Raw genomic sequence first — 9,080 nt, forward strand, 5'->3', positions numbered from 1 at the left:
TGACAAGCCCTTGGCAGTGAAGTAGCTGACCAGCTTTTAAAGGGATGCGTTTCCCCCGTGTCATTTCTATTTCTCCCAGATGCTTTTGAAAGATGTGGGAACCTTAGAGACTTCTCTTCCCCGGGACCCAGGAGAAGCCCCCTATGTTAGAAAGCAGCTCGGTTTGCTGCTTTTGTTTGTAGCGTGGAGATAAGGCTGAGCCTAAGGGCATCTATGCTGCTCCAAAAACGAGCCCCGCTCCTCTAACAACGACGCCTGAGGTTCTCAGATTCACCAGAACAGGAGGGTGGGGAAAGAAAATTGTGGTGGCCATTGTATGAAGCAACCCCAGGTGGAGGCCTTTCCCCCTGTGCTATTCCAAACCTCCAAAGCCTAGAAGGGTCCTTGTTACAGAGTAGGTGCTCAATATCTGTTGAATGAAGGATAATAACAGTGAAAATTCATAATTCAGGGTTGACATAACTTCTATTCCAAAAAGTTGCTTCATTTAGTCACTTTGTTGATTTAATAATTGTCAAACTACCGCAGACTGCTCTGCCCTTGGACCACAGGACACTGCTTCCTCTCCACGTGGCTCTGTCTCTTCTAGTTTCCCCAGACCCACCACTGACTTCAGGCAGATGATCAGGGCAATTAATCTTCTATCATCAGGAAGCTGACCGGGACAGCCGGGTCAGGAGATCGCACAGTCCAGGGACAAGCCCCCACCTGACACACACAACACATACCAAAGAGGTATGTATGTATGTATGTGTATAAGTCATGGATAAAGGCAAAGTCTTCAACTGCTGCTCAGAAACAAGGTTCTCAGGGTTCCACAGGCTACAGACGCAGTGCTTCAAGTTTGAAGCTGGATACAGAGAGGAAACTGGTATGTCAGAGTGGGAGAGAGGTGAGCAAAGAGCAAAGTTTTGTTCCTCAAATATCTCTCATCAATAATAGGATACTTTCACCTCTAATAGAAGTCCATTTTATGTCAATAATTCACTGGTGACTCAGATAAAAAATTTTTATATTTTTTTAATTCTATTTCAGGGTTGGGGAGGAGAGGAGTTCCTATGATTTTCTAGTAAGAAGTCTTATTTCCTTCATAAAAGGCATTCTTTACCAACTATTTTGACAATTATTGGTCAAGTGGTTGGAAACTGTCAGGAAAGGCAAATGTTGAAGCAGCTATCTCGGCACTGTGCTGGGTGCAATGGAAGCAAGGTGGGGTGATGGCCAACGAGGCCGAGCTTGGAGGTCACTTTCTGGGTGTTCTCGTTTTGGATCACTTAACCTCCCTGAACTTAAATGTCTTCAATCTTTACCTTTTTAATTTCCTGTAGACTTAATAATAATGTTTGTCTTTACATATAAGAGAATTTAAAATTAAAGCTACAATGAGATATACTTTTCACCTATCAGATTGTCAAAGATCAAACAGTTTAATAACATGTTGTGTTGGTGATGATGTGAAGAGCAAACATTTTCATACCCAGGCACAACTTCTATGGAGAACAATTGACCTTTCCTAGGTAGATAGGATAATTGATCTATCAGAATTTAAAACGTACCTCCTCCTTGACTCAGTAATTCCACTTCTAAAGGTGTATCCTCTAGCTGTATTAAAGTAACTATGAAATGACAAATGCGCAGAGTTACTCATTGCCACATTGTCATAATGAAAGAGTGGAATTTAAGCATTCATCAATAAAGAACTCATTAAATAATTTATGAAACAACCAAAATGAAATAGTATGCACTCATCAAAAGGGTAAGCAAGTACTATGTCAGCATTTTATGAAGTCATATGGAACAGTGTCCAAAAGCATATATTGTTCAGTGAAAAAACCAAGATCATTGTTTTATATATGTGTGTGTATGTGTGTGTATGTATATATGTGTGTATATATATGTACATATATCTGGGAACACATACAATAAGTTGATAACAGTGATTGAGGAAAGCAGGTTCCTGGGTGCAAAGGAGAGTGAAGGCTTTCTGGACATCATGTACTTTTTTAAACCTGTGTGTTTTCTCCTACAGTTGACCCTTAAACAATGTGGGGAGAGGGGTGCCAATTCCTCCCATGCAGTCAAAAATCCATGTATAACTTTTGACTCCCTAAAATCTTAGCTAATAGCCTACTATTGACAAGAAGCCTTACCAATAACATAAACAGTTGTTTAACACATATTTTGTATGTTACATGTATTATATACTATATTCTTACAATAAAGTAAGCTAGAGAAAAATGTTATTAAGCAAATCATAAGGTGGAGAAAATATATTTACAGTACAGTACATATTTATTGAAAAAAAACCCCACATTTATGTGGACCTGCCCAATTCAAACCTGTGTTGTTCAAGGGTCCACTGTATATGCATGTATTTCCTATTTAAAAATAAATTTAAATTTTTAAAAATGAAATAAACTGGAAAGTACACAAAAAAATGTGAAAGAGGCTTTGGTAACTACATGTGCAAAGGTCTCTAGCCGAAAGTCACATATTACAACTTCCCTAATCAGAAGAACACTGGAATAGAGTACTGACCCGGGTGAGAGCTCAATGAATGTTTCTGAGGTGGGTAACTGACTATATAAATGATTATATCAATATAAACGGTTAATCACTTGGGGAGATGTGTACAACTTTTAGATCCAAATGGCATGTATGGCCTGACTTTATTATTTTAATGGACAAAAAATATACTAAATGTGGAAGCATTAAGTGGTGAAGCCATAAATGAAAAGATTCAACTTACAGTAACTTCTAGGTTAAAACAGTGTTTCTAGGGGGTTTTCAGGGCAGTCAAACTATTCTGTATGACACTCTAATGGTGAGTACATGACATTACACATTTGGCAAAACCCATAGAATGTACAACACAGAGTGAACCCTGATGTAAACTATGGACTTTAGTTCGTAATAAGGTATCAATATTGTTTAATTGATTATAACAAATGTACCACCCTAATAAAAGATGTAAACAATAAGGGAAATTACATAGAGGAAAGCAAGCGGGGGTATGTGGAAACTCTATACTTTCCAATCAACTTTTCTGAAAACCTAAGAGGGCTTTTAAAAATTGAAGTCTACTAATAAAACAACAACAAAATAACAAAGTTGGAAGGCAAAAAAAAAAAAAAGATTCAGCTTTCTGGCACATACAGCAGTTACTCAATATATATCTGTTTGTTTCAACTGAATCAAATTCAGTGAAAACTGAGCAGGTAAATGTAAAAGCAGATTTAAAATGTAGGAAGAATGTGAACAGCAATGTTTTGGATAATGCCCTGGGATACACATTTCATTGAGGGAGTTAGGTGACTTTTGGTCTTTATCAGTCAATAAGATCATAGATTTTTTCCCCCAAGATACTTGGACAATTATACACGCAACAATAAAGGTGTGAGCAATTCTGTTTCCTGCAAATTGTTTGAGAAGCATTAACCACACACTTACAAATTCTAGCTTGTTGATGGAGTTTTTTGTTGGTGACAGCTCTTCCTTTTTCTTTTTGGAAGCATACTGTCTTTATATAGATCCCTCCAAGCTTTTTTTTAAAAACAGATTTTTAAGACAATTCATTACTTCTCTTACAAATTATGTTCTTTTTATTTAGAGAACAGCTTATCCAGATTTACAAAATTATGAAAAAGTTTCTTGTTTTAATATTGAAAAGCTGGATTTTAAAACATGGCCTGGCATGGCTTTGAGACATTCTACAATACCCATTGTAGATTGGTCCAGGTAACTTAAGGCATAATGTCCAAGTGTGTGCAAGGTTCTAACTTGGAAAAAATTACCCTTTGTAGCAAACTGTGCTGCCAGCTACAAGCCACAGAGGTTGAAGCAGGTCGTGCCTCAAATGGTCTCTATAGAACTTCACTGTTTGGGCTTTCAACCTCCGTTTCATTAATATCTCTTTTGCACAGTGTATAAAAGTCAAATTTCCTGAGAATTGGAGCTCCTACTGATTTTGTGGGATTTCCTCTTGTTATTAGGCGTTGAAACCCGGCCAGGATCTTGATCCCCTGAGTTCCCAAGCATTGGTGTGGGGCAGGTTTGCTGCCCCTTCGAGCAGCTGCTCTGTCCGCTCCTGTGCGTGTCAGTAAAAGCGAGGCTGTGCTGTCATTTCGCATCCTCGAGTTACTAACGACATTCTTTGAAGAATCGTCAGTTTGTTTCTTACATTTTTATTAATCTTCACATTGTGGTGAACCCTTACTTCCCTGCACTAACAACTTACTTACCTTTAAAATCAAAGAAAATAACTACTAGTAATACATAGCACAGAGCTTCTCCAATTGTCTGCAGTGGAAGACCAGATACTGTTTCCATCTGTTACAGATAGGTACTTTTTAAAAACAGAATAAAACTAGATTATTAGAAAAATTAAATGATGCTACAAAATAGAAGCCCCAAATTTTCATTAGGTTCAACAGACATAAAATTACTCTTCCAAATTGCTATACAAGTATCCAAATGCTTACTCCTATGTTCTCATGGGCCACCAAGGAATAGTCCATGGACCAGCACCAGCCCACAGAACAGGCTGGGGGATCCCTGGTGCAGGGGATGCCTTTTCATCTAACGACAGCCTTGGCCCCCTTCAGGGAGCATCCCCACACAACCCAGACCAAATGAGTTTCTAGGACTTTGCCAAGAACTTTTTTGGGAAAAGAGTAATTATTACTAATGGGACTGTAGAAATTCATAGTATTCATATTTTAGGCAATAGACTATCGCATTGCTTTGTAATTTTCTTTCATCTGGCTACTATTAATGTAAACATCTTTTCACTCATTTGTTGACATTTTAATTTACACTTCTGTGTATTGTCTATTACATCTTTTCCCCATTTTCTCTTAAACTATCTTTGTCTTATAAGTTTTTAGGAGCTCTTTGCTTATTAGAAAATTAGTCTTCTGGCATCTACTCTTTAAATAGGCTTGCTAAATCTGTGTGTCTATTAACATTGTCTCTGGTATATTTTCCATATATAATTTCTTAATTTTTTTATATGGTCAAATATGGTTTTCTTCCATATCTTCTGATTTTCTAGTCCTCGGTATAAGGGTCTTCTTCTAGGTTATATATATATATATATATATATATATATATACACACACACACACACACACACACACACATATATATCATCATAACCTAGATTTTCTTACTTGATTTTTCTTATTTGATTTACATTTATATTTAAGTTTTTACCTGGAATTTATTTTTACACTTCCATCTAAGTGGATGGTTAGTTTTGCCAGTATTATCCTTTTAAGAAACCATGCTTTTCCCACTGATTAAACCATAACCTTTATGAAGTTCATATGTGACAAAGGTTATGGCTTAATCATCCATGATAATTAAACTAACCTGGGAATATCATTTTATATTTTATAACTTCAGAACTTTTCCATATTCTTTAACCTCTTAGAGTCTCTGTTCCCTTTTCTATAGTATGAATTATCTGGACTAAGCCTGAGTTGGCTGATGTAGAAGAGAAGCAGTAAGTTCTGATTTTTTATTCATTCAACTCATCGAATATTTTTTTGACTGCCTATAATTAGCCATCAATTGGATATGCAATGTGACAAAAAGGGGACGAATATTTGACCCAAGCACTCGGATATGATGAAAAGAGTATGTGATTTTCTACTGTTCTATAAAAAGCTTAGTGGCTTAAAACAGCATCCTTTGTTATTTCCCGATACTCTGAGTTGACGGGCAAAGCTGCACTGTTATTGCAGGGGGCAAAACCAGAAGGGAACGAGACTCTGCCCCTTGATCTGGGGGGCATGGATGTAAAGCGTGGGGGGAAATGGATGGAGACCGACTTTGGAGGCTACCGACCACGGGAGCCCCAGGGAGCAAGCAGGTGTGGAGGGCAGGAGGCAGAAGTGCTCTCGGGCGTTACGTGTGCAGTGCCCATTGAACAGCCAAGTAAATATACACACATGGAAGCCAGAGGAAGTCTGGGATTAAAAATATCAAATTAGGCCCGGCCGGGCGTGGCTCAGTGGTTGAGAGTCGAGCTAGGATCCAGGCAATCAGGGTTCGATTCCCGGTCAGGGCACATGCTCGGGTTGTGGGCTCGATCAATGACTCTCTCATCAGTGAAGTTTCTATCTCTCTCTCTCCCCCTCTCCTTTCCTCTCTCTGAAATCAATATATATATTTTTAAAAAAATCAAATTAGGAGATGTAATTTAGAATCAAGACACTGGATAGGGTCACCTAGGAAAGTCAGCTGAGCAAGAGAAAGAGCCACCAGGTAGTACAATGGGAAACAGGGGAGTGTGAAGCCAAATAAAAAAGCACTTTGAAAAGATGACCACGTCCCATGGTGCCAAAAGGTCAGAGAAGATGAAGACTGAGAAGTGATCATTCGGTCATTAGTGACCTTAGTGAGAAAAATGGCAGGATGAAACTTGATTATAGTGAATTAAAGAGTGGAAAAGCGAGTAAAGGCAACTTTTTCAAGTTTTCATAGAAATGGGATAGTTCCTGAGTGAGGACTTAAAGTCTAAGAAGAGTTTGGTTTTGTTTGTTTTCTGGGGAATTTTTGTTTTAAGGTGAGAGAAATGAATTATAGGCAGGGGGGGAATGAATGCTATAGAAACAGAGCAATTGCAAATGTCACGCCTACATTAGCTGAAAGGTGACAGAACCGAGACAGGTGAACTGGAAAGACAAGAGGTGTTGGTCAGTGAAATAACGTATGGATTAGAAATTTTAAATGAGAGATTTTTGAGGTGACATGCTTATTTTAATGCCTAGGTCTGGGGTCAGATTACCAGCTGATGGTTGAATGTGAAAAGTCAAGGGGCTAAGAGGCCAAGGTTGTGACGAATGATAAGAGTAGTCTGGAGAGAAACCAGCCAGGGAGTCAGATGCTAAAACCTCGAGGAAGCGCACACCTGAGAAATGACGCCTGCCTGCCCAAAGGCACCTGCGGGCCCTGCATTATCCAGCAGGGCTGAGCTGGAGCTGCGCTTCTCAGCATCCCCCCTGCGTGGCTCCATGTCAGCGTGGCCACGAGGGGAACAGTGGAAGGAAGTAAAGCAGCAGCCACGTTACTTTTATCCTCTGAAGGTGGTGGAGGGCCCCGGGCATCACGGCAGCTTGCACCAGCCCCTGCCCATGAGAAGTTCCCCTGGGTCGGGTGAGCCAGCACCCGGACCTGAGCTTTCCCTGCTTGTCCCTGCAGCTCTCCTGCTTCCGCTTCTCCAAGTCCTGGCCAGAGCCCAGGTCCGCTTTGGGAATGGTACCAGTCTAGTGCGGGTCACCCTCGTGGCACTGAGGTTGCAGCGATGAAGGAAACACCAGTTCCAACTCACCCTCATGGGTTCCAGTTGTCCCAGCTTCCCTTCCCAGCTGCCTGTCTGGCCAACCCATAGGGCATTAAGGCTGGACTAAGACGCAGAAGCAACCGGCTGCTCTGCCTGCTGCCCCGGCTCCCACAGTCGTGCGAGGGCTCCTTTCCATAAGACAGTCTCCAAGGGCCATCCTTGTTAACACAAATGGCAAGATTTCCTTCTTCTTGTGGCTGAATAATATTCTTGTGTGTATCACATTTTATTTATTCGATGGACACTTAGGTTGCTTCCACATTTTGGCTGTTGGAGTAATGCTGCAATGAACATTAGAGTGCAAATATCTCTTCAAGATAGTGATTTCATGTCTTTTTATAATACCCAGAACGGAGATTGCCAGACCCTATGGTAGTTCTATATTAATTTTTTGAGGGACCTCCAAACAGTTCTCCAGTAACCGCTCCTATTTACATACCCACCGTCAGTGCACCAGAGTTCCCTTTTCTCCACATTCTTGCCAGCATGTTCTCTTTTATTTTTATTTTTATGATAGTCATTCTAACGGCTGTGTGGTGACAACTTCATTGTGGTTTTGATTGGCATTTCCCTGATGATTAATACAGTTGAGCACCTTTTCATGGATTTGTTGGCCATTGTATGCCTTCTTTGGAAAAATGTCTATTCAAGTCCTCTGTCCATTTTTAAATCAGATTATTCTATTTTTTTGCTTTTGAGTTGTTTGGATATTAACCCATCAAATATGTGGTTTGCAAATATTTTCTCCCATTCCATAGACTGCAGCAGGTTTTAGTTAGAGCAAGAAGGTGAAGATCCAGCTCAGAAAGCAGGTTGAAGATACGCAAGATTTTGCTAAGAACAGATTGAGAGCTACAGGGGAAGCGGATATGGAGGGGAGGATGCTCATGGTGGGAATTAAGTCAGTTTAAGAGATTTACAGAGTAATATGGGGATTAGTGTCTGGGTGCGGAGGGAGGCCTGGTGGCTATCAATGCAAACCTGGATGTGAAGCATGGTGGTACTCATGGTTTCTGGACTCACGGAGAAGGGGTTCATTCATTCTCTCTCATCATAGCTTCCTTCTCAGGCCTGTATCACTTACCTGATAGCTCTGTGGATCTGAAATGTTGTGAGCCTGGGGTACTTAAGCGTCTCTGAAGCACACAAGTCTCTCTGGAGTTCCTTAAATCCCACTGAGAGCTGTGCCAAGACCAGAATGGGGCAAATTTTACAAACATCAAGAAAAAACACACACGTGATTCTCTAGAGCAGTGAATCTCCAACTTTGGTTCCCAGGCAAACAGCAGCAGCATCCCCTTAAAACTTGTTAGACATGCTGATTCTCTGGCCCCACCAGTCTTGTGGCACCAGGAACTCCAGGAGCAGGTCCAGCAATCTGGGTTTTAACAAGGCCACCAGGCAGGTCTCAAGTTCACTAAGGTTTAAGACCCACATTAGCTTAAAGATGCAGCTGAATGTTGACCTTCTTATGAACCTAAAAATCAGAGCACTGAAGATGAAAACACTTTTCCAACTATCTGGTCTCACTTGAAACTTATATGTGAAGGACCCAAGTTACAGGGAAGGAGTGGGACTTGTCCAAACCATCCTTCCCTGATGGAAACAACAGCTCCAAATAACACAACAACAACAAGAAAAATCTAGAGCCTGGAAAATGGTTATTCAGACGGGCCACATAGTTCCTTCCTTCCTTCCTTCCTTCCTTCCTTCCTTCCTTCCTTCCTTCCTT

At 40.5% G+C, this 9,080-nt stretch overlaps 1 long non-coding RNA gene across 1 annotated transcript in view; it reads right to left on the reverse strand.

The window, feature by feature from the left end:
• The window catches only part of LOC308563778, a 47,446-nt gene extending 38,632 nt beyond the window's left edge, over nt 1-8,814 (reverse strand). Inside the window, exon 1 of the long non-coding RNA XR_013999843.1 lies at nt 8,433-8,814. This is a non-coding gene — a long non-coding RNA (uncharacterized lncRNA). The remainder of the gene's footprint in view (nt 1-8,432) is intronic.
• Between the last annotated feature and the right edge of the window lie 266 nt (nt 8,815-9,080).

The sequence above is a fragment of the Miniopterus schreibersii genome, assembly GCF_964146895.1.
Source record: "Miniopterus schreibersii genome assembly, chromosome: 11".
Lineage (NCBI taxonomy): Eukaryota > Metazoa > Chordata > Mammalia > Chiroptera > Miniopteridae > Miniopterus > Miniopterus schreibersii.